The sequence below is a fragment of the Aptenodytes patagonicus genome, chromosome 1 (genome assembly GCF_965638725.1).
Source record: "Aptenodytes patagonicus chromosome 1, bAptPat1.pri.cur, whole genome shotgun sequence".
NCBI lineage: Eukaryota > Metazoa > Chordata > Aves > Sphenisciformes > Spheniscidae > Aptenodytes > Aptenodytes patagonicus.
In genome coordinates this window covers 182,897,960-182,921,947 of record NC_134949.1, presented here as the reverse complement: position 1 = coordinate 182,921,947, position 23,988 = coordinate 182,897,960, and positions in this window count along the sequence as shown.

The window sequence follows — 23,988 nt, the reverse complement described above, 5'->3', positions numbered from 1 at the left end:
AAATTATTTATTGATTTATTTTCCTATAGAAAACATAATTTTATTTTTAGATTCTGCTTATCCAACAGAAAAAGACATATGGCAATAAAAGAAATATAATAAATGTGAAAAATGCAGTCCAGAGAATTGTTATTCAGTAACTTGTAATCTGCCATTTAAAGCAAGGCTCAGTAGGTTTGGAGCTGACTCTACACTCCATGTACTAGGTTAATTAAGAGAACTCTACCTGACAAAAAAATCCAGTCAAACATAAGCATTTCTGCCAGTAAAAAGCAATGAAATTTTGGGTTATGGTGAATGATTAACAAATCATGTACACTCTTCTGGAATATCGTTTGTGAACAAATGCAAGAATATCAGAGAGAAATCTGTCAGAAAATAATTAATCCTTATTTTAGACTCTTCAACATCTTTCTCAGCTTCTGGATTTCATATGGTGTCATGTGGATTTGAACAACAAAATTAGAAAGCTAGAACTGATATTTTGTGAGGTCCAGAGAAAAATTATTCCTTCTTTTAAACATTAAAAAAAAAAAGGAAAAGAAAAAAAAGCTGAAGTGGAGGATTGTGGTGTTTTACTTACAATTCAGCTCGCCAGGAATTTTAAAGGACTTGTAAACTCTTAAATTTTAGCTATCTGTTCAGTTTACGTTTGTCTGTGTATTTATCTATTCTATCTTCCAGTCTTAGGTTTTATCTACACTTTGTTTTGGTTACTGTTGTTTTTGATTGAGGTCAATAAATTTGGAAATGAATTGAAAGCTATAATACAGAAGATGTGTAAAAGCACGTGTTTCTTTTGGGGTTGGAACGCCTTGGCCTTTGAACACGACTGAAAATCTTACATTGAAAAACATTACTGTTAACTAATGAGCCACAGTTTTTTTGAGAAAACTGTAACAGATTAAAGGAGTAGCACATCTGGGGAAAAGTTCCAATGACTAGTAAATCTCTAAGAGGTTTTTACAAAAGAGGGATACACTGTATGCCCATATTCAGACTATATCACGCCACTGCTGTAAGTAATAGTTCTGGTTGGAAGATTTGTTATGAGTTTACACTGTGGTAATAGCATTCCTGGTGAACGAATGGTGCTGTACCATTAGTGCAGCCTTTTAACTTTTTCTGTGAACACTGAAGTTCAGTAGCATGCAAAAAGGAAATCACAAGGGCTACTATCCTCTTCCACTATTTATTCAGACAGCGAAGTATATTGACACAGGAAACTAAGCTTATCTCCTGAAGAAGTTTCTGATAACAGATATCTTTACTGCGCACAAATCCATCCATTTTACTAAATAGAGGATATGTTTTTTTATTCAGTAATACCAGATGTAAACAGGCCCAGTGATTCAGATTCCATTTCAGGCTTTCTGTCCATTCTAATCAATAAGAATTGTGTTCCTCTGTTTTAGAAGAATGATGTCTTATAAATAAGAAATTGGCTCAGAGTGACATGTTTGGATACAGCCCACAGTTTGAAAACGTTAATGCAACACTTGTTAGTGTTTGTTACATAGAAGGGTAGAATCTTCATGTTCTGGGTGAACCCTCATTTTCACAGATCAGAGACAGCTCTGGCATAAAGTTGGAAATAAAGTTGGGACTAAAGCTATGGCATAATGTTGGCATAAAATACTCATTATCATGGTACTTCACCTGAACTGATAACATTTTCAGAAACATCTTTATTCACATTTGATGTTGTTATGAACCAAGACATCGTTACACAGCAACCAAGGTCCTTAGTTCCTCAATGCACTGGACATTTCAAACACTAATAAATTAAAACATTAAAACATCTGAAAATCACTTTTCAGGTGTAATTTTATTACAAAGCAATTCCAACCTGAAATATGAAAATAACATCAGAAATGGTCACTTAATAATCACAGCTATGAATTCTCCTCTCCCACCATACCTGAAGAAGAAAAACTCCTTGAGACAAATATGTTGAAGTGCATTAAATAAACATGTTATTATAAATCTGTTCAAATCATTTATCTTTTCAAAGCGTATTGTGCATGACCTTGCATATAATTTTTAAATTTTTTTTTGCTATCTGGTTTTGGATATTTTACAGGTACATTGGGGTTCTCTAGAAAAAACATAACAGTTATCATGTATTCAGTAAAACAAAACTCAAAAGAAGTTGTAACTCAAATAATTATATTGCATCTGAATCTGTACAGCTGTCTCGGGATGTCTGGAAACCTTAAGCTAGTTTTAATCTTCACCGACTTTAGGAACTTGACTGAAGTGAATCAGGAACATAGGCACTGTAGGTTCCTGCTATATTGAATAATTAGAGATATGTCCTTTCAAAGACACTTCACCCTAAGGAAATGATCACAACTTTATACTGTCTTTACTTAAAGTCTCAGATGATGATGCTCCTACATTAAATACCTTATGCTGGTGTGCTGTTTTGGGTAGGACGGATCTCTCTTGAATACAAAGAATAGTCACTACTCCAGAATTCAGGAGTGAAAATACAGCTTTTTCAGAGAACATTTTTTTAAGAAATTTAAAGGTACTGCTTTTGCAGCTACAAAATATCCATGTATTTATGTCTCCCCTACTACTAAGAATATTGTAAATACTGTTCAATTGCTTTTTGTTTCAAAGAAAATTGAATTGTTCATCACCATGTTTTAAAGGTACAATTGAGTTTAGAAACTACTCTGGAGTTTGGAATTCCCTGGTTTTTGACTGCTTCATTTTCTCAAGCCTTAATATTGCACTAATGCCTTTCTTTTTTTTTTTTTTTTTTTCCTTCATTATACCTAAAGACTGTACACAAAGAACATTTGGGGAATAACTAAAAGAAACACCCACACAAGGGAGCAAGAATCCACAGCTTGTATTGATCCTGGCATTTTCCCATGTTCCAACCAAATGAAAAAGCCACAGGTGCAACCAGAAAGAGCAGGTGATCAAAACAAACTGTTATTGTGATGGGAATAAATATGATTTTTTGTCCATAATGTATTCATCTCAAGGCACATTGGTGCATCTGTTATATATTTACCAGCAGTGTTGATTTCTGCCAGAAATTTTAAAAGAATGTAAATCTCTGAATTTATACAACTTAAAGATATATTCAACAGCTTTCTTGTTTCTGGTTTCCATGTCTGGAATTTTAAACCAATTAATCCAATAGTACAACTAACATTTAGTAACACAAGCAAGTCATCTGCTGATAGGCTCATTATTCAGCAACAGTAACATAGTGAGAGGAGAGTTAGGAAGACATTCTGGGATTTCAATACAAAAAGTATCACATTATATATGGGCATTTCTTCACAGTTCTTTTGCTTTCTAGGTGGTTGTTCTGAGCACTGTTCCTTCTTATCAGCTTGCTAACCTGATACTGAAGCAACAGAGAGGCTTATCCAAACCAGTCAATACTGACCATTTTATGAACAACTATGTTATGAAAAGGTAGGTATTTAGAAGTGGGCAAGAGTTGAGCCAGTATATCGATCCAAGCAGGAAGGTACCTTCTAAAACATTTAATATAAAAAATGTGGATGCTGTAAGAGCAGAATTAATAGCTGAAAGGGCTGAGACTAGTGTGTTGTTCCTAAACAGCATCTTTGACCAAACACACAGTAGTGTGCTAGATGGACTAGTCTGGACTAGATCTGGAGCTGGACTAGGCCAGATTAGATCTGGACTAGATCTGGACAAGGTCAGATCCTGTAAGGTATTTCTGATGCTCTCATCTTTACTCTGAGCACTATGAACTCCTACATCTAAGAAATTAAACTGAAATTTCGTATACAAAATGTGAACTCCAGTTTCATAACTGTTTCTTGACTCTAGCAATCACACCGTATCTAAAATTAACCACATGTGCTCTGCCCTTGCTGTTCCTACTCTTACCTCATTCTCTTAACATTTGCAGAGACAGCAAGGCTGGATTTTCTTCCCCCTTCTCTCCTTCTGGCTCCAGAACTCTTGCATTTCTGGTTGTTCATTTACTTCAGCAGGATGAATTAGAAATGCCAGGTGTTCACCCAATAGATTGATGATTGAGGCACAACTCTGGGAAGTAAGAGAGACTTAAATCCCATACTATACTCCTCAAATCGTTTGCAATCATTCTCATCATTAAATCATTAAGTAGGAAGTCATAGCTGCTGTGGCCTTGGCAACCTCCTCCTTCAGTGATCCACTCAGCTATACCAAATGTACAACATCAGTGTACGAAATGTTTTCAGGCTCATATATTTTCATGAGTATATAAGTAAATTTTGAAAGTTACATGCAGCTAGTATAATTCTGAACACATTTCAGGAATAAGCCTGGGACAGGAACTATTTTGATCAGGTGGTTGTGGCTACCCTGCCTAGAGACAAAGTCATGTATAGGTGTAAGTTATTTAGTGCTAGCTGATCTCAGTGCCAGAAAACAGTCCTAGGCATCTTTGTTTAACTACTATAAACATAGCCATATAGATAGAACACAATATTTGTGAACCAAACACACTGACCACTTGTTATATGCTGTACTATTATACAACTTTATTTATTTTCCCCTGAAAATTTTTAAAATAATTTGGAACATATCACAGGTAATTTTCTTGACAAATTTAGCTCTTAGCATTTTAAAATCACTGTCAAATTATAATAGCACCTGGATTATGAAACAGGATAAATGGCTGATCTTTGGCACTGCAATTCAATACCTAAATAAAGATATTTTCTAAGAAACTGCTTTAAATGATTGTTTTTGGGCTGAGATTTTCTGCTTAACTTTTATTGTAGATAACTTTTAAAAGGATGGTCTTGGAAAACGTTGTATATGGTTGTTACTCCTCTCCCAAGTGGCTTAAATGGTGTTCCCTTATCCAAACCTTTAAGTGTCTTTATATTCTTTCTTATGTTATGTAGAATAGGAATTAGCGCTCATTAGAGTGGCACTCAGACTACATCTACATTACTAAATAAAAATGACGGGAACATTGACTATCGGGGGGTAGTTGGTACAGACCTAAAAAGGTGCCAGGGAACATAATCACAATTAACCACTAGAAAATCCTGGTACTGAACCTTTGCACAGGCCCTGTTTTATTTACTAGTATACTGGCACAGACTTGGTCACACAGTTCTCCCAGGAATACAATCTGTCACATGCCATGGGGTGCATCTAACTCCACAGGTCTCATAACAAGAAGGGGCATATTGTTCAACTGTGAAAGAGGAGAGAGAGACATGTTAAGTAGTGTGCACCAAGTTGTAGCAAGTACTGCCATCTCTCTCCTTCCTCCTGACCTGATAGACCTGATGCTATGGGCACAGATGATCAATGAATTCAGGTGTGCTGTAGTGTCATACAAGGTTGTGCTACATAAGTGGGTGTAGGAAGGAATCTTGTTCTTTGGTAGTGACAGAATAGCAATGTCCCTCCAAAAAGATTTGGTAGCTCCCATACCATTTCTCAGCCATAGTAGAGATGCATACTGGTAGAAGTTACAGCTATACAAGATTCCTAGTAGAAATAAACAAATGCAATAAATGGTAGCTTGCACTTCTACTATTTATTGCTTCTTTATTGCTGAATCAGCTGTCGGGTCACAGAGCAAATTTCCATAGATTCTTTTCTGCAGAAGCTAGAAAATATCTGTAATTGAATGGAGTTCTTAAAGGTTTGAAGTATCTTACCTGTGAGAGTACAACTGTTTGAAACCACTAGCAACTTCTCTTGACACTTCTATAACTAAAATTGGCTCAACTAGCTTTTCAAATTTTACAAAAATGAAATTGCTTCAGGCAGAGACCTGGTGCACCCAGCTTTAAACTGAAGTGATTTTTTTTTTTTTTATATCTGAGAGAAAACACTGAAAATCAGGGTTTATGTCAGATTTGCTGGCACAAATAGAGAAGCTGCTATATAGTAACACTGAATAAGCTTGCTTTTATTTCATTCTATTCTAGTTATAAGGGATCAGCTTCTCACCACATGCAAATTAGTCACTGAAATCGAGAAAAGCTATAGAAATTTATAACATAGCTGACAGGCATATATCTATCTGTAGAAGGCCAGACACGTAGACCAGACACAACTCCTACTTAAATTCCTTGCAAGGCTGTTGAACTACAGATTTTCAGTGCCATAGTTCAGAATATAGATTACAAACTAAATTATATAAGAACTTAAATAGAGAGATTGTTTAATCTTTGTCTCTCAAGAGTGACCTTTGAACTTAATCTTTTACAGGAAGCATGACCTGCTTCTATGCTATCTGAGCATTTTGTGGGACATCTACACTTTTTCCCACTACTCATTGTCATTGTAATTGTCTGTTTCAGGACTATGACTCAACAATATTTTCTCCATTGGCTCAGATATATAGACACAGAATTGTAGCAAACATAGACCACATAAATAAGTAATTTTAGTGTGATGCATTCCATCAAAATGCAGATATCAAAAACGGATCAGATTAATCATGTTTATTTTTCTCCATTGGTTGCAGGTATTGTAAATTTATTACTTTGGATCTAGATATCTCCATTGCCAGTCTCAGGCAAGTTGAATTCCACTATAAGAATTCAGAGTTGGTAGTTAAGGAACGGCTAGATTTCACACAAAGGTGAAACAAATATACAATGCCTGATCTCAGCATAAGGCTGTCATAAGAGCTAGAAACAAAAAGCTAAGAACAGGGAAGCAATGAGATATTAGCTAAAGGTACTGAACATATACTTGACATAAGTGCTGTCAAGGGTGTTTGTTTTGCCTTCCCCCTCTCAAGAATTCACATCAGAGTGTTAAGGGAGAGAAATGAAGGAAGGCTGCAGGTAGGTTTACACATGTTTCTAAGGAACCCATAGAGGTGCACAGGAAATATGACAGGCATATGCCATACAATGCATGCCGTACAATGATTTATGATTCAAAAAAAATTACAAATGGACAGTGATGGCACATGTCACACACTGCTCAGAGGTTAGTGTTTAAAACAGTGCTTAATGTGAAGTGAATATAGGTCAGAGGTAGCTTAAGAATGGTCTTGAAAAGGAAAGTTGAGATGGTATTTAATGTGATAGAAAGGGCAAGACTCACAAAGATCTAAAAATTTCTGGTGACACAAAGTTATGAGAGCCTGGACAAGTGTTCTAGTTTTGTGGCGAGATACCACAGACCATGAATCAGAGTCGATGTGCAAGAAGAACCTGCAAATTTAGATACATCCTGGAAGTTAATTAAAGATATTACCCAACTCACAAACAGGATAGTGAAGTTACCCATCAAGGAAGAGGTGGAAGAAGACTGTAAGGGGAAAAATGAGGTATAAAGAGGTAGGCTCACAATATTTGCTAAAGTGACTATATTTTGGAGATAAGAAATAGAGAGATAAGAAGGCAGAGAAGGAGAGGGAGAAAAACATAAGATGAATACAGGGTAAGAAAGCATAATCAATATTCTAAAATGTTCTCTGCAGACAGTGTTCATCTCACATAAAACCTAAGACTTAATAGCAGTGCTCCCTTATGACAGCCTGTGGGGAGGAAAAAAAAAAATCATCCAAGTTACTGTATAAGTCATTAAAAGTAGATGAATCACACGTTATAAATGCCAATGAAGGTAGCCTAGACAATAATATCAGGTGCAAATCTCCACACTATAGAGGTCTAAAGGTGGAGTGTATAACTTTACCAAGTATTAAAAATGAAGAGAGGAAAAGGATTGAAACATAGCTCTGTAGAAATCCCACAAAAAGTTATAGTAGTGATATCTGTGTTTCCCCAGGCAAAGTTCTGAAGTAATGACTGGGTAGGCAGGAGGAAAGCTGGTGGAGGACAGAATATGTAAACTGAGAGAAACTAAGATTTCTTCTTGGAATTTCTTCCTGGAATTCCTTAAATTCCTAGAAAAAGAGCACCACTGACTAGAGGAGGTTGCTGATGAATCAAACACAGCTGGCTTACAGCACCAGTTCTGTAGTTTGCAGACTAAGCCAAGATGAGAGGCTGAGAGATGGATTTGTTCATCCTTAACAAAAGAAGGTTGGGAGAGGATCTTATAGCCATCAACAACTACCTAGTGAGAAGGTATAAAGAAGACAGAGCCAGATTCAACAGTGCACAGAACAAAGTCATGAAGCAAGTTGGAACACAGGAAATTCTGCCCCAGAAAGAAAAACAAATAAATACTGCATGTGGGCACACACCAGAACAGGCTGCCCAGAGAGGCTGTGGGATCTTCATCCTTGGAGACATTCAGAACTCAGCTGGACACAGCCCTGAGCAACCTGCTACACCGGAACATGCTTTGAGCAAGGCATTGGACAAAAGACTTCCAGAGGTCCTGGAAAAATTTACAAGGTTTTGTGATTCTAAGAAAGGTCAAGAGAATTTTTTTAATTTTTTTTTTAAGACCAAAAAACTTGAAGACTGCTTATATTATGAGGCAGAGGCAGGACAGAGAGAAAGAGTGAGACATTAACTGAAGAGTATGGGTGAAGAAAAAGCATGGTCATGAAGAAGATGAGAAGATTTTCTTCAGTTTCAACAGTTTGAAAGGTGGTTAATTTTATCTTACTAGACTCATGAAAAGTAAATAGAATCAATCATTCTAGTACTAAACTAAAACTTTAGATCTACAGTTTGTCAGTTTTATCCAAAATTATTACACAGGTTAACCTGGTTTGCTGTTGATTTTTTTTTTTTTTTTAATTAAATAAATATATAAGAATTCACTTCTAGCTGAAATACATTACTTACAAGTAACCATTAAGTTTGTCACAAGGCTACACCTCTGCCTTTACGTCTATTACAGTACAAAAACTTCACCTGTATATAATCTCAGTTTTCCCATCTGCAGAAGGGAAACAATGAAAAAAGCTTGCATTGTAGTCACTGAGCTCTTCAGATGGTGAGAACTGTTGCTGTTAATACTGTGGATTCTGAAGGAGAATAAAGATAAATGTGCTAATCTCCATTGTTCCTCTTTTTTTTTTCCTCCTCAAATACCTGAAAGTCCTTTGTCTGTCTCCCACAGGCATCTGTGTAAGTTGACTCGAAAAGGAGCTACTTCATGTCCTTTGGGTTAGTAATTTCTGCAGATTTATTTGATCTACACAATGTTTTACAGGCTCTCCAGAAAAGCATTTGCTAGGAGCAGCAACTGCAAGGCTGAAATGGAAATTGCAGAGGCAGCAGGCAGTACAAACAGGAAGGCACAGGGAAAAACATACCCAGGGCTCGGCCATATCCCCATTAGAACTTCCAGGTCTTAAATGGTTAGAGAAGCAAGTAAAGAAGGCAGATATTTTTAAAGAATTATTATAAACTTATTATGATTACTCAATTCAAACAGGACCTACTATATAAATAGAATTATTATCATTATTTAAATTCATCTGGTTAAAGAAAAAAAAAAATGTTTGCAGTGGCCCTTTAAATTACCAGCCAAACATTCACATATTTAAAAAAAAGAAAGATATTATGGTCATTTGAAAGCTTATGATTATTATGCCCTATTCCATTTTATATATGGGTTCTATGATTTATTGACATCCCAGTATAAATGGTTCTTTATTTTCTATTCATCCTAACCTTGGTCAAATAATACCACCTTACTTCTCTTCACAATATTTTCCTAATATCTCAGCTCATTTAATTCTATTGATCCACTGAAGAGTATAATGGCAATGAAACTGGAATTAATAGCACCTCCCTTCTCCAATGCTAAGAGCTTTCCTATTTAGTCTGTGGACCATCACACAAAATCATAAAAGTAGACAAAAAAGCAGACTGACCTTTATCAGCTAGTATTGTGTTGCAAAAATTCAGCAAAGCCCAGAACATCATTTTCAGTTTTATGGCACTGTTTTCTTAAATAATAAGAGGAATGGGGGGGAGGAACTGACCCCTGTTCAGCATTTACTTAAGCAGAATTGGCATTAATAGAGTATTCTGTCAAAAATTCAAGCCCAGGAAAATGTATGGCTTTGTCCACAGCAGCAGCTATCTTAGTAGATTGCACTGTCACTGCTTCACACAAAGAGCATCGCAACACCATTAGTGGACATAAATAATGCACAAGCTCTTATGCAGTACTCAGCTAAGTGCATGGAAACCTTGGGCTTCTGTTGTCAGAAATTCAATGGATTAGTACCTAGATTTATTTTAAGTCTGTAAAGCACTTTGTTCTTGACAGCGTTCAAAGTAGAAAGAGTGCTATCCTGAATGTGCATCTTAATACTGTCATTCTTGTCTTGTAAGAATAGATGAAATATAGGATGCAATACTTCTTTTTAATATTTAAAAGTTTTCACTGTGCGGATGCAGTACACACATACCCACACACGTATATATATATATGTGTTTATATACATATATTTATAAGAACACAGTAACCCATAGTTACCTCATTGATCTGGACATGAAAAATACAGATATGCAATGTAATTTTAGCAAGGAAGAGTACCATCACAATTGTAAATTATGAAAATAAATACTGATAAGCAAATATATTATCATTATTGACTGTTTTTCTTGTAAATGAGATGTGCCTTCTGCCAGATTCCTATATAAATATCACGTTTACAGTTCCATTAAAACACAAAGTACTTAGCTTCTACAATGAGCATTACTGAGAAGAGATCATATGGTTAACTGAGATGATCATGAATATTTTAATCTAATTACTAATACTGAGAACTCAGTAAATCCTTACTTACCACATATCAAATAGTGTTCTTGTACAACTTTACAACAAATTGCCAACTTCCCAGTTTAAAATAAAGCAAAACAAAACACAAAAAGCCACAGAACTTTTCAAAACCACCATTTAAAAGTATGTGAAATATATTCAAGAAATTGCTTCACAGCAATAGAGACTGTGGGGTCTATTTGCCTGTCGATGTTCTGGAGAGTTAAGCGTGATAATCCCCCATGCATTGAGAGGATAACAGGACCCTTTGTGTAGATTAAAAGCAGTTTTCTATTGATATCAGGGTGGTAATGCAAGAACAGCAATATCTCATGTGAAGGTCAATCTTTCACAATGCCACTAAGACATAAAATCTTCATTTGAAATAATAACAGTTACCTTTTCTCTTTGCCTGCATGGTCCATGAATTTCCACACAATTCATTGAACCAGCAGTCAATGAACTATTCATTATTGAACCCAGTGATTTAAAAGTCACAATATGTACATCATTAATGCCCATTTGGAAAAAATTGTCAAATTCCAGAAATCTTGGTAGGATTTAAAATATATTTAAAACATAAAATCAGAATTGCTTTGTTGCCAACTTTTTGATATCTGTAGCAAACCCTACCCTCCTCAAAGAGAAAATGAATTGTTTAGCCCCTTAACTACTGGAAGTTATATGAGCTTGTCTATTGAGCATGCAAAGTTCTCCACAAAGTCTGAAGGGATTACAGTTTGTATAGCCTCGTGTTCTACTAATTGTAACGGAATTTCTGTTAAAGCTGTTCCCCAAGTCCTCTGTACCATACCTCACAAAAGAAAGCTCTTTTTAAAGAGAGAACAGAGATATGAGAGAGAAAAAGAGAGAGGAGAGAGGAGAGAGAGAAGAGGGAGGAGAGGGGAAAGAGAGAAACAGGGAGTGAAAAGAGGAAGGAAGGGAGGGAGGGAGGGAGGGAGGGAAGGGAGAGAGAAAGAGAGAAAAGAGACACAAAGAGAACAGTAAAAAGAAAAACATACAATAAAGTGAAGAGAGAAAAAAGATAGAGGAAGAAAGAAAAAGAAATAAGAAAGAAACAAAAATGAAAGAAAGAAAGAGACAAAGAAAGAAAATAAGAAAGAAAGTAAGAAAGAAGGAAGAAAGAAAGGAAGGAAAGGAAAGGAAAGGAAAGAAAAAAATATTTTTTTGTTCTTATGTTACAGGATTACTACTGTGTAAAATATGCATTTGGCTTTAGTTATATTTTAATATATATTCTTTAAACACTTTAGCATGAAGCCTGAAAATATTGAAACTTGTAACAGATATGTGCATCTAAAATGCCAGCTGTGCTCATTAAACACAACTACAACAGGTACCAAAGAGCAATGAATCAGACTGTAAGCTATGATCAATAGGTGGCGCTTTTCCCCTTTCTGATTTCCTTTAGCCCCTACTCATGGAAAAACTGTTTTCAGAAGTATTTTTGAAAAACTTACGTTACTTTTTAAAAACTTATATTCCTTATGAAAAATGGGAAATGTTGATCAGTTCTTAGACCATTTTTTGCAGTGCTGTAGCAGAGCCGATAAACTTACACCAGAGCTGCACAAATCATGGAATTAATGACTTTGGTACAGAAGTTTATATTTTCCAATATTATTGAGAAACTTGATCTTAATCCCATGGCTGGTATAGTTTTTTGGTTTTGTTTTTGTTTTTTAATTAGGAAGAGGTCTCATTTTTGAAGAAAATTACCTTTTATAATTTGGCCATATTACTGCTGATCTGAGAAAACAATTAGAGTTTTTAAACATGTCTATGAAAAACATCTATTGTCGGAACTATTTGTCTACATAATTACAATTCTTGATACAAAAAATGCCCAATATAGAGCTTTTATTTTGTCTTTCTTACCATCATGAAAAAAAGAAACTTTCCAAATTTTATACATCATATTAAAAAGATATTTGAATATGTGAACAGACTGCCTATTGGTTAAATATATATTAATTTTAATGTAGCGTGAAAAAATAAATATTAAAACAAAATATGCTAACTGTAAGACTGAAATCCTGGTTCAGCTATGAAACTTATTTTGACACCAGATTTAAAAGATTTCATTTTAGTTTCCATAAGAGAGGAAAGGCATGTCTTTTCCTTGAGAACAGAGTTATTTAAAACTCTGCCTTACATTCACAAAAAGGACAGAGTACATACTCATCTACGCACATACACATGTGCACACAAGGGCACATTGTATATTCATATACAGAATCCTATTATTCCCAAAGTAGAGTTATTTTAAAAGCAAAGAGATAATTGATTAGCAGTGCAAGACATTTTCTAATGCTGGAAGGCAAAGTAAAGTTTCTTATCTAGTTTCTGTTATCAATATCTTAAAACGAAAACTACATTTCAAGAGCAAAATTATGATATCATGATAAGAAGTTTCAGCCATAACTAAAAGTTTTGCATTGATTAATAACTGGAGTTGGAAGGTAAAAACAGCTTCCCTTTTAAGAGAGAGACTCTCTTTTCAAGGAGGTCGTCCCACATCATGGAAAGCACAAAAGAGAAGATCAAGTGGTTTGTAATGTTATTAAGTTAGAGTAGTGGATGTCAATAGCTTCATTCTGTTGTTGCTCTGTACGCTGCATACTTGAAGTAAATTACCAGATTAAAAAAGGAATTCATGTTAACGATTTACAAATTCCTGCAAGTTAAGATTTTTACAGAATGATAAAATGACCTGAGAATAATTTAAAAGTACAATTACGCTTGGTATATTTATAAACTATAAAAATTTAAAATATATCACAGAATCACAGAATGGTTGAGGTTGGAAGGGACCTCTGGAGGTCATCCTGTCCAACTCATCTGCTCAAGCAGGGCCATCTAGAGCCAGTTGCCCAGGACTATGTCCAGACAGCTTTTGAGTATCTCCAAGGGTGGAGACTCCACAACCTCCCTGGACGACCTGTGAATATCTATAAAGTAGGACTTTTCAGTTTGCTAGCCAAACAGCTGCAAATGTGATATTAGATTTGAAATTGTCTTCCTAAAATCACTACTGCAAATGTTCCTTGCCCACTTTATAAACCAACAGTAGTCTTCCTACCTTTCAAGTAATTCTTCATTTAGACACACATCCACCCAAACAGTATGTTTGTCCTGTTTGATACTGTAGCATCTCTATATGCTTTTTGGTACCCTGTGAAGATACAAGGAATATATGGTAAAAATCATCTAGCTAATTAGCATTTTTCAACCACCAACCTAGCACCCTCCAACATGGCAGGATTGTGACGGGAGAAAGATAGTGTGTTTCAGTAAAGGAAAGATGATTAGTGGTGACTTGAGAGTAGAGACACCGCCATGGGACAGGAAGGAAAGAGAAAGGGAATATGGAGACGGGAATATGGAGACAGGAATATTGAGGTAGAGCAGGGGGACACCTTGCCAGAGACCTCACTAGGCCCCCTAGTGAAATTCAATTCATTTGAATTTAACACTCCTTGCCTAATAACAGAAACAACTTATCCTTTTTTTTTTCTTTTTTCTTCATGTACTCTGATTCAACAAACCATACACGTGGGAGTTCACATCGTATGCATGCAGCTACATAAGTATTTGTAGAAAATGGACTGTAACTGCTTTCCTCAATTATCAACATATTGATTCTGCAGGCCTAAGACACCCATTCCTCTTATACACTGTTTTGCTAAATTTGGAACCAGTCTAAGCATACTGCAACCGAAAGCTTATTAAAACATATACTATTGCATTCAATAGAAGATAACAGGTGAAGAGAAAGGAGCTAGAACAAAATCTAAGACCGCTATGTCTTATTTAAATGCAAGTTCACTTAATTTTGCCTTGTGTTTACATCTTGCATTGCTTTAGGCTTGGATGATAAAGGAGGCTGGTCAGATTCACTTTTCTTACTTGCCAGTTCCTACCCAGTTTTTATTTTCAGGCACTTAGATATTACAAGCATGAGAACAAATATGAACAGATAGATACATAGATCTTGTTATTGTTTCTTAATATGCTCACCCTGTAGCATATAGATAAACTTAGAACTATAGAAAGTATTGTATTCGCTAAAGAGATTTTTTTTTTTTTTAAAACAGGTTCATCTGGGATTTTTTTTTTTTTTTTGAGTGTGAACATTTCCATTGATCAAAGCTTCCACTAAGTTATTTCTTAACACCTACATATTTGGCCAAATATATCTACATCATACCACTAAAAACTGTGGAAATTCATTTAAAAGTCATACATGTACTTGGTAAATATGTCTTTGCATCATATCTATGTGAAAGCAATTGTCATTTACAAGTGAGAGTTTTACTTTACCTTTTTTAAAATATATAATTATTTCTTATGAATATGTGTGTTTACAGTATACTCCATAATATACTGTAATTTACCAGGCAAATTATCACTGCTTCGCTATACTTAACGTAATAGCAATGATTAACTATGTGTTTGTGGATACATTTTCCAAGAGTTTTGGAATTTCATCAATGCCATTCACTTTGATATTGCAATAGCTGGGTGAATTAAACTTCATTAAGTACTTTAAAGTTACCATATCCATTTTTTTAGGTTGGATTTTCCTCCTAGGGATTAATTTAAATCTTAACTTAGAATTAAAATTTCTCCAACATTTTTTGTTTAAAATACATCTTTTTAATTGGTTCTCAGAAGATTAATTTACTAAAAAATACATACATATATATATATATATAAAATTTAGAATACCAAGTGATCCTAACTTAGGAATGATGCCTGGAAATGAAGGGAAGAAGTAGATACAGTTTGTTCCAGAATTCAACAAGCTGATAACTGGACCCTGAGCACAGAAAAAAGCATTCCTATAGAATTCTATTTCAATTAGAAGGTATCCCTTAAAAAAAAAATTGTTCAGTTTACTTGACACCTGTCAAAAAGCTTAGTTGACAGGCATCGTTTCTCAAACTATTCCACCTATTAGGATCTAATCAATCTGTCCAATTTACCATTCATAATTTGCATATTATACTGACTGCTTAAATCCACATTTTATCTTGTATTTTCTCATCATCAACTTCCAGTAATCATCAAATATTTAAATAAGAATTTTATCATTCCCTTGATGACATCGGTGCATGAAAAAAAAAAGATGAAGAAAACTGAGCTTCTAACTGCATGCCAGTCTTAAACTTATTTTAGCAAAAAGGGAGAGGAAATCAACATTATATACAGGACTGTATATTTAAAGTACAGGAAAATGAATTTGAAGTTCTCTGAGGAACCACAGAGTTAAGAAGGAGGGTGGTCTCATCCAAATCTTCATTTTGTTTTTTCGTGTGGAATTTCTGTTGATTTTTTAGGTAGATGGCTAGCTGTAGAGGCTGGAAGATTTTGGAAACTTATGGATACACCTCTAATTCATTTATTACCCAATTAGTTGTTAATTTAAAGTTCTAGTTAAACAAATGGTGAGAGCTATTATAATTTCTGAGATCTAAGAATGGATCCCCTTTTGCCATGCACTTTTTGTACTTGTAACATCCATGTACCCTAGCTGTTATGTCGTCATTCTCACCATTAACCTGTATGTGTACTGTATAGAGATTTCACAGTTCTGCTATTTGCTGGGATGTGCCTGTGCATCTGCATGTTGTGGGGCAGTATAAACCAGTATATATATGCTTTGGAATTTGAGAAAAGCAGTCCAGAAATGTAAATGCATTAAAATGCTGGAATTTGATGGTACAGATTCCTGGTCTAAGTAATTTCTCTCTAGTTTCATTTTGTATATTTGTCCTTCAAAGCAGATCCCTAAAAGAAACTCACTTTGACTTTAGATATCTATGTATTAATAGTTATCTGTCTATAATAAGCTTGCTTTAAACAAAACCAAAATAAAATAAAATAAAAAAAAAACAAGCTGCCAAAATCTTCTACACCTTAATCCAAAATCTAACACTTCAACTTTGTCTTAAAACCCAGCTTAGGTCATTTGCAAGATTAACATTGGCTATGGAGACATTTGACTATCTGGTAACTAAAATTGACATTGCTGCCCCAAACTACTATACATTTCCATGTAACTAAAACCCATTCTGACAGGAACCTACAGTGAAGCAAGTTCCATAAGAAATTGTTAGTGTAGCTATATCATTAAAATACCTTTTGATTTTTCCAAGATCAATGGAGTCCATTTTATTGAAAAAAGAGTGCTATATATTATTTCCAAGGATAAATGCACATATAAAACTCCTCAGTAATCACAGAAAACTAAACATTTCAGAAAGCTTCAGTAGTCATATGGCAGGGGGTATTGGCTACCAATTACACACAGTTTGATGACCATGGGAAATTCTGTGATAAATCTGTTACTGCCATCAGTGCAGAGTTATGTTCCCATCTCTGCTGTTTTCTGTTCATTAGAACCATAGCTCAGCAACCCTTTTCAGATTTTTAGATTAATTCAACCCTCATTTAGATGTTATTGTAAAATCTGCAGGTATGAGTCTTGTGCTAACCTACTTCAGCTTTCTGCATCCTAATTTTCCCTTGTATTTTTACTGCAAAAGCTAGATATACAAACAAGCATAGTCCCAAAAGTTAAAAAGAACCTTTGAAACTATCTTTTGATAACCTGTATATGCAATAAATTCTGCTACCCTCTTTGCAGTTTGCCTTTAAAGTAGAAAATCACTATGTATTTTGTCACAGAGCCTAATAAAGCTAATACAACAACATAATTTAAAAATATAACCATACTGATTTAAGACACATGATTAGAAGTTTGATGTCACAAACTTTAGTCATCAGTGTAATATTTATGATTCAATAGCCCTATTGTGTTTGCAGAATTAGCTTCTCATTCTGTGCTAGAATCTAAAATGAATGTGTATATTAAAAAGTCCTGTATTCACTTTGCATAAATATGCAAGAGCATTTTTAACAAAAGTCTTTATATCACCTTTCGTTCCATTCTATTACTCTCACGTGTAATATACCTAAACAGAGATCACCTGTAGAGCTTGAACCTGAAACATTTAATATGAGTTTTCTTCCATTTGAAATAAAGGAACTCAATCTGCCAATAACACTTGCAGATCATATTCTTGTGGTCTAGTCATTCAAGTGGAGACACAGTATAAATATCCAGTGTAAAAGCAAGATCATGTGGCTATCTGGATCATTAGTTTTTAATTACTTCTGACATTGGTCTTTCAGCACTGACTGAATGAATGAGTACTACAGTTATAGGTACGGCCAAGGGAGGTTGGTTTGATTGGCCATAACTTTAATTCTTGCTGATGCCCTGTTGTGGAGCCTGCTATTGGTTTACAAATGGAAAAATTAGAAAAATTCTATATATCTTGAGGTAGATTTATATTTGTGTATTGCATTGGGTGCAGGTGCGGAGGTGCTGGCAGCAGGGGCTACAGGGAGGGCCTCTGTGAGGAGAGGCCGGGGCTGCCCTATGCCGGACACAGTCCCGGTTCCTGCCGGACCCGTCACAGGGCACAGCTGAACTCCTCAGCCAAGATGGTGGCACCTTGGGGGAAATATGCTTAAGAAAGGGCAAAATGCTGCACAGCAGAGTGAGAACTGAGGAAAAAAAAAGTGAGAAACAACCCTGCAAACACCAAGGTCAAAGGAGAAGGAGGGGAGGAGGTGTTCCATGAGCTGGAGCAGAAATTCCTCTGCAGCCCATGGGAGAGATCATGGTGGAGCTGGTACATCCTGAAGGACTGCAGCTTATGGAAGGGCCCATGCTGGAGCAGGAGAAAAACATGAAGAAGGAGCGGCAGAGAGGAACTGTTAAGGACTGACCACAGCCCCCATTCCCCATCCCCCTGCACCACTCCGGAGGAGGAGGAGGTCAAGGAATCAGGAATGAAGGAGTAAAGTTGAGCCTGGAAAAAAGGGGGCAGAGCCAAAGGTATTTTCAATTTTTGTCTTTGTTTTTCACCATCCAACTCTATTTTTAATAAATGGGCAGTAATTTAAATTAATTCTCCCCAAGTCGATTCTGTGATTCTGTTTTGCCTGTGACGGCAATTGGTAAGTGATCCCCAGTCTCTGTCTTGACCCATGAGCGTTTCCATCTTGTTTTCTCCCCCTGTCCTGTTGAGGAGGGGGAGTAAGAGAGCAGCTGGGTGAGCATCTGGTAGCTGGCCATGGTCAACCCACCACAATGTATGTGTGTATGTACACATACTATTTTAGGTACACTACTAATAATTCATATTTAAAACAAAAAAACAAACAAAAACATTGCTTTCTGCAATGAAGTTGCCAAGATAATATCATTTTAGTTAATGTCAAAAACTCACTGTAATTATTTTTTTTGTTTTGTTTTGTTGTAAAACCAAACTGAATTATTATTAAACTAAAATTCTGCAGAAATATCCTGAAGATCCTACAGAGTTTCTTACAGTTTTTTAATGAATGGTGTCTTCCAATCAGAAAAGAAAGATTTGAGGGTTGTTTACCCTACATGAACTTAAAACTTAATTAAATACATCTGCTAAATTAAAGTTAAAAAGAGATATTTGGGCCAGATTCCCAAGTAAATCAGTATAAGTCTCTAAACTTGAATAGATCGGAACTCATTTGCTCTAGATGGGGTCTGACACAAAGTATTTATTTCTAGTTCAAATTTATAAACTTCACTTTTTTACAAATTAAAGCACAGAAAGGATAAAAATTTCAAAAGCAACTATTACCCTACTAATGGAACAACAACAACAAAAAATTTATTAAGTCAGGTCAGGTACGATGGAATAATATGATTTAAGTCAAAGATGCATTATAAATCAAAATATCCCATAGTATGAACTGTAGCTCAGTTAATAATTAACAAATTAGAATATTGGGAAGTAAAGAATGACAGTGGGTTTAAAAGCATTCACCCCATGGATGTTCATGTAAAAACGAACGTCAATTTACTGGCTAAGAAATAATTAAATTATGCTTGAAAATCCACAGCACTGTAATTGCCAACCTAGTTTGCTGCATGACTTTCTCAGGATTACAATACAAAACATTCGTTCACAGCAGGTAATATTGTTCTTGCAACCTTCTGCGGTTACTGAAGCTTCATATTTTACATTGTTTTGTTCAGGAATCTATCACATCAATTTATTTTTTTTTCTTTCTGAAATAAACCGATGAACCAATGTTTCTTTTAGGATAACAGTAACAGTTAATATATAGTAATGTCTTTATTGATTTCTTCCAGCCGATCTTCAATTAGTACTGCTCTCTAATTTAACTTTAGCACTGTAGGCTTTTCTAGAATGTGAAACAGAACAGAGGCTGAAAACAGCAGCAAAGGCAGGCATATTAGTTGCATGGCTCATAACACTACGCCTGTCAGGCATAAATACATCTTTTGTTTTTTCTCTGAAAAGACAAAGGCAAAGCCAAAAGGTGTTAGGACAGTGTCTTGGCCTTATTCTAAATAAAATAAATGAAAAAGCATTATCTCTGTTTGTGAGGAGGAAGAGAAACACTGAAACCATGGAGGGAAATAGACAGCTACTTGTTAGTTTAATTCTTCAACACCAGAAGTTTATGAATACAACCCAGGAGTTGGAACTGCGAGACTAACTGCTAGATTGAGTTCAGAAAGATGGTCCCTAGATTCTCATCTTGTCCCTAAGACTGTTTTTAATCTTACGATTTTTTTTTCATCTTAAAAACAAACAAAAATTATCACAGAAAAAAAGTACTGAAAAGAGAATTTCAAGGTACATGTCTTCATCCCAATGTTCAGATTGATCCCATTGATTACTGCCACCCTATACAAATGCCTGTCTGTGCTGGATATAGAGAAAGGTAAATGCAGCTATGCTCCTGATTTCTGGGAGACAGTGTCTTGCTTCCATATGTGCTTTCCTGAGCAGACAGGCTAACAGAGAATTTCTTAAAAAAACCAAGAGAATGAGTTCCTTTCCTTTTTTGTTTTCCTCCTCCCCTATGTCATTTGTGCACTACTCTAAAAGAGGAACTTGGACAAAATCTTCCTTGACAGACAGGGATTGTACTCAGAAACTCAGGTAAATATTCTGATTGCTGAGCTTTTATATGAAAATAAGGGCTGATCTTTTTCTTCTGACCTCTTAAATGAAAGCAGCTATGCTTCTACTGTTTAGTAAGCCCCATTCTACTTAACTGCACATGGAGTTTCTCTTAAGAAGCCCTAGTAGCTGAAGTGCTTCTGATTAGATGTAAAAAGGACTAGTTTCTGAAATCTGGTGGGATTTCAGCATCATGTATGCACGAGATACGACCTCTCAAAAGAAGTAGCAGCTATGTACACTTAGTTTTCAGATTTGCAGCTTTCAACTCGGGGTTTTCAATTGAAGGACCTAATTCCAGGCATCCAAATCCTTTCTTAGATCTGGCCATGTTTCTGCACAGTATACTGTTAAGCATCTGCACAGTTATGGCTAGCCTTGCCAGCCTGTATGACTTGAATCTTTGTAAAGGCAGACTTCAAACTGAAACCATACCCATCCTCACTTTCCCTTTTTTGGCAGGCCAGCAATATCATTCTGAGATCAACCCAAAGTGCTAGCTGACACCAAAAGCATAATCAATCAAAGTGCCAGCTCAGGTAGCTAATGTAACAGTAGAGACCTAGAGAAGTTGAGGTATAATTGCATGGTGAGTTATCAGGAGTAAATACAGGTGTCTGCACTACAGACACCTTCATTGGAGTTAGCTGAGTGACTGGCTGAGCTAGTCACTGAGCTTACAGTCAATGAAAAGCTTGCATGTTTAGTGTAAAATATATCTTATACTTACACAAACATATCAAATGAGTCAGAAAAGTGACTGTGAAAGAGTCTAGTTCTCTCTGGTTTACACAATTTCCATCACCTATACCTGGCCAGAATAAACCCCAAAAATGGCTTTGTCAAATAAATTGATAATAAACCCCCACCACATTTTGACATAGACAACATGTTTACTGCCAAGTCAGTTACGTCCTTTTTGCAGGAAAACAATCGATAGGGTGGCTGTGAAGAAGTTCTGAACTGACCTAAATTAGCAAGAATTCTCTGCTTTAAGTCTTTGAATAGCACAGAGGTTGCAAAGGTCTTTCTGTGACCCTAACACTTGACATTGTTTCTTCACCCCATGTTTCAATGCAAATACCTCTGAACACAAGATTTTCTTCATCTAATAACAGACTTCACAAGAAACATGAATAATCGAGGATTATCTATGATACTAAAATAAGAAAGTAGTTTCTGAAAGGGTGAATTCATGGTTTTTGTGAATACCTTCTGCTGTTCCTCTAGAAGCATATCTATCCTAGGAGATGGAAGATAAATGGAGACTGGTTTCCGGGCTCATTAAAATATGCATCATTCTTCATCATTAGGTTAGATCAGGAAAATATAAAACATATTTGCAGATTTTTAAAGCTATTATATGCATGAAAAATACTATTATTTTATTATTATTGAAAATGCAGTTAATTAATTTTGCCACATCTCTTAAGTTAAAAAAAGTTTAAATAAAATGTTAAATAAATTATCTCTAGCACAAACAAACATTTGTATGCATTTTCCATAAAAGACAAAGCAATTCTATTCTCTGAAGATTATACTAGTCTTAACCTAGTCAGGGTTGAAATGAATATGAAAATACAAATATACTAAAACATTTTGCTATGATATATATATTGTAAATAAATTGCTCAAAATCACTCCAAAGCATGTCTTCTTAAATTAAATAATTTACAAGTCTTTCCAATGTTCTAAATAAAAACACATAATTCCTACTCCATATTTACATAAATAGTCTGCATAATTGTTCTTTTAGCATGGTTACTGCATTGGTTGATTTGACTAATATTAAATATGTATGAATTTCCTGCTATTCCCTAGGGCTCTCAGAAACAAGATGAATCTCAAGAGACTGGTTTAAAGTTTAAATTTAAAGAAGAAAACCCTTACAGATCCAAGCATCTTTGAATCTATTTTCAATTGTTGAAGTCTAATTTTCACCTCAAGTAAACATTTAATAAATAATTATTACTTGAAGATTTACAAGCAGTGCCAAGATTAAGTAAATTATTTGTGTATCTTTTTTCAAGCTTTTAGACAGTTCTACATCCACCCAAACAATAAGTAGGACATGATTGATCTTAACCATATTGACTTTTTGCAACACTATTCACACTGATGAATTAAAATTTTCCAATCCAGCCGATCAAGTAACTAAGTTTCAATATTGGTCTTGGAAAATGCAATTCTTATAACACTGTTCTCCAGAAATTGTTGATACCTTAGCTAGCTGCAGATAACAACTTATAATAAATATCAATAATAACATTTAAATAACACAAGTAAGATTTTGTTCATGCTGATAAGGAGTTAATAATTTGTTATGCATGAAAGAATCTTGTGAACTACAATACAAGTATTGTCATTGATAGACTTGACATTGCAATTGTTACAAGTGGTGAGCTTATGTGGAAGTCAACGGGTTTGCAAAGTAAGTCTAGCATCCTGTTAAAAGGAGAATGTATTTTTTTAAGTCTGATAGTATATATCCCTCATTATAGTACTTGCTCTTGCATTCTCAAGAATGCCTTAATGTAGTCTTAAATACTACACATGCTGAAACCATTACTGCATATGTATGTATCTTTGTCCTCCTACTGTTTATAGGATTATATAACTGATAACAACACTATGTTGAGTTTCCTGGGAACACTGAAATAGCTCTTGATAACTTCTTAACAAAGACCTAATCTTACACTCTTTGAGTACACTGTAGGTATATGCTGTAGAGTGGTAAGAATCTTAATGTCAAGAGCACCAGATGGGAAGCTGATCCAGTGTAGCCTGTTAGAGCACTGTATCGTTGCAGGTAGGGGAACTCATAGCTGTTGTTCTAAACTGCTTCTGAAACCAGTTCTTAGGCAGCTAAAAATGAAGTTCTCAAAAAGCATCTGAGCTGTAAAGGGGAAAAAACTCAAAAAAAAACCCAAACAATTGTTATAATTGTTACCAGGGCTTTTGGTCAAACTATAACAACAGGACATTTAGAAACCATCCCTCATTACCATTGGCTATATACTTATGCATGTCAGCTGACCCAAACTGGCCAAAGGGATATTCTATACCATATGACGTCATGCTCAGTACATAAACTGGGGAAAGCTGGCCGGGGTGGCCGCTGCTCGGGGACTGGCTGGGCATCGGTTGGCGGGTGGTGAGCAATTGCATTGTGCATCACTTGCTTTGTATATTATTATTATTATTATTATTATTACATTATTATTGTTGTTGTTATTTTATTTCA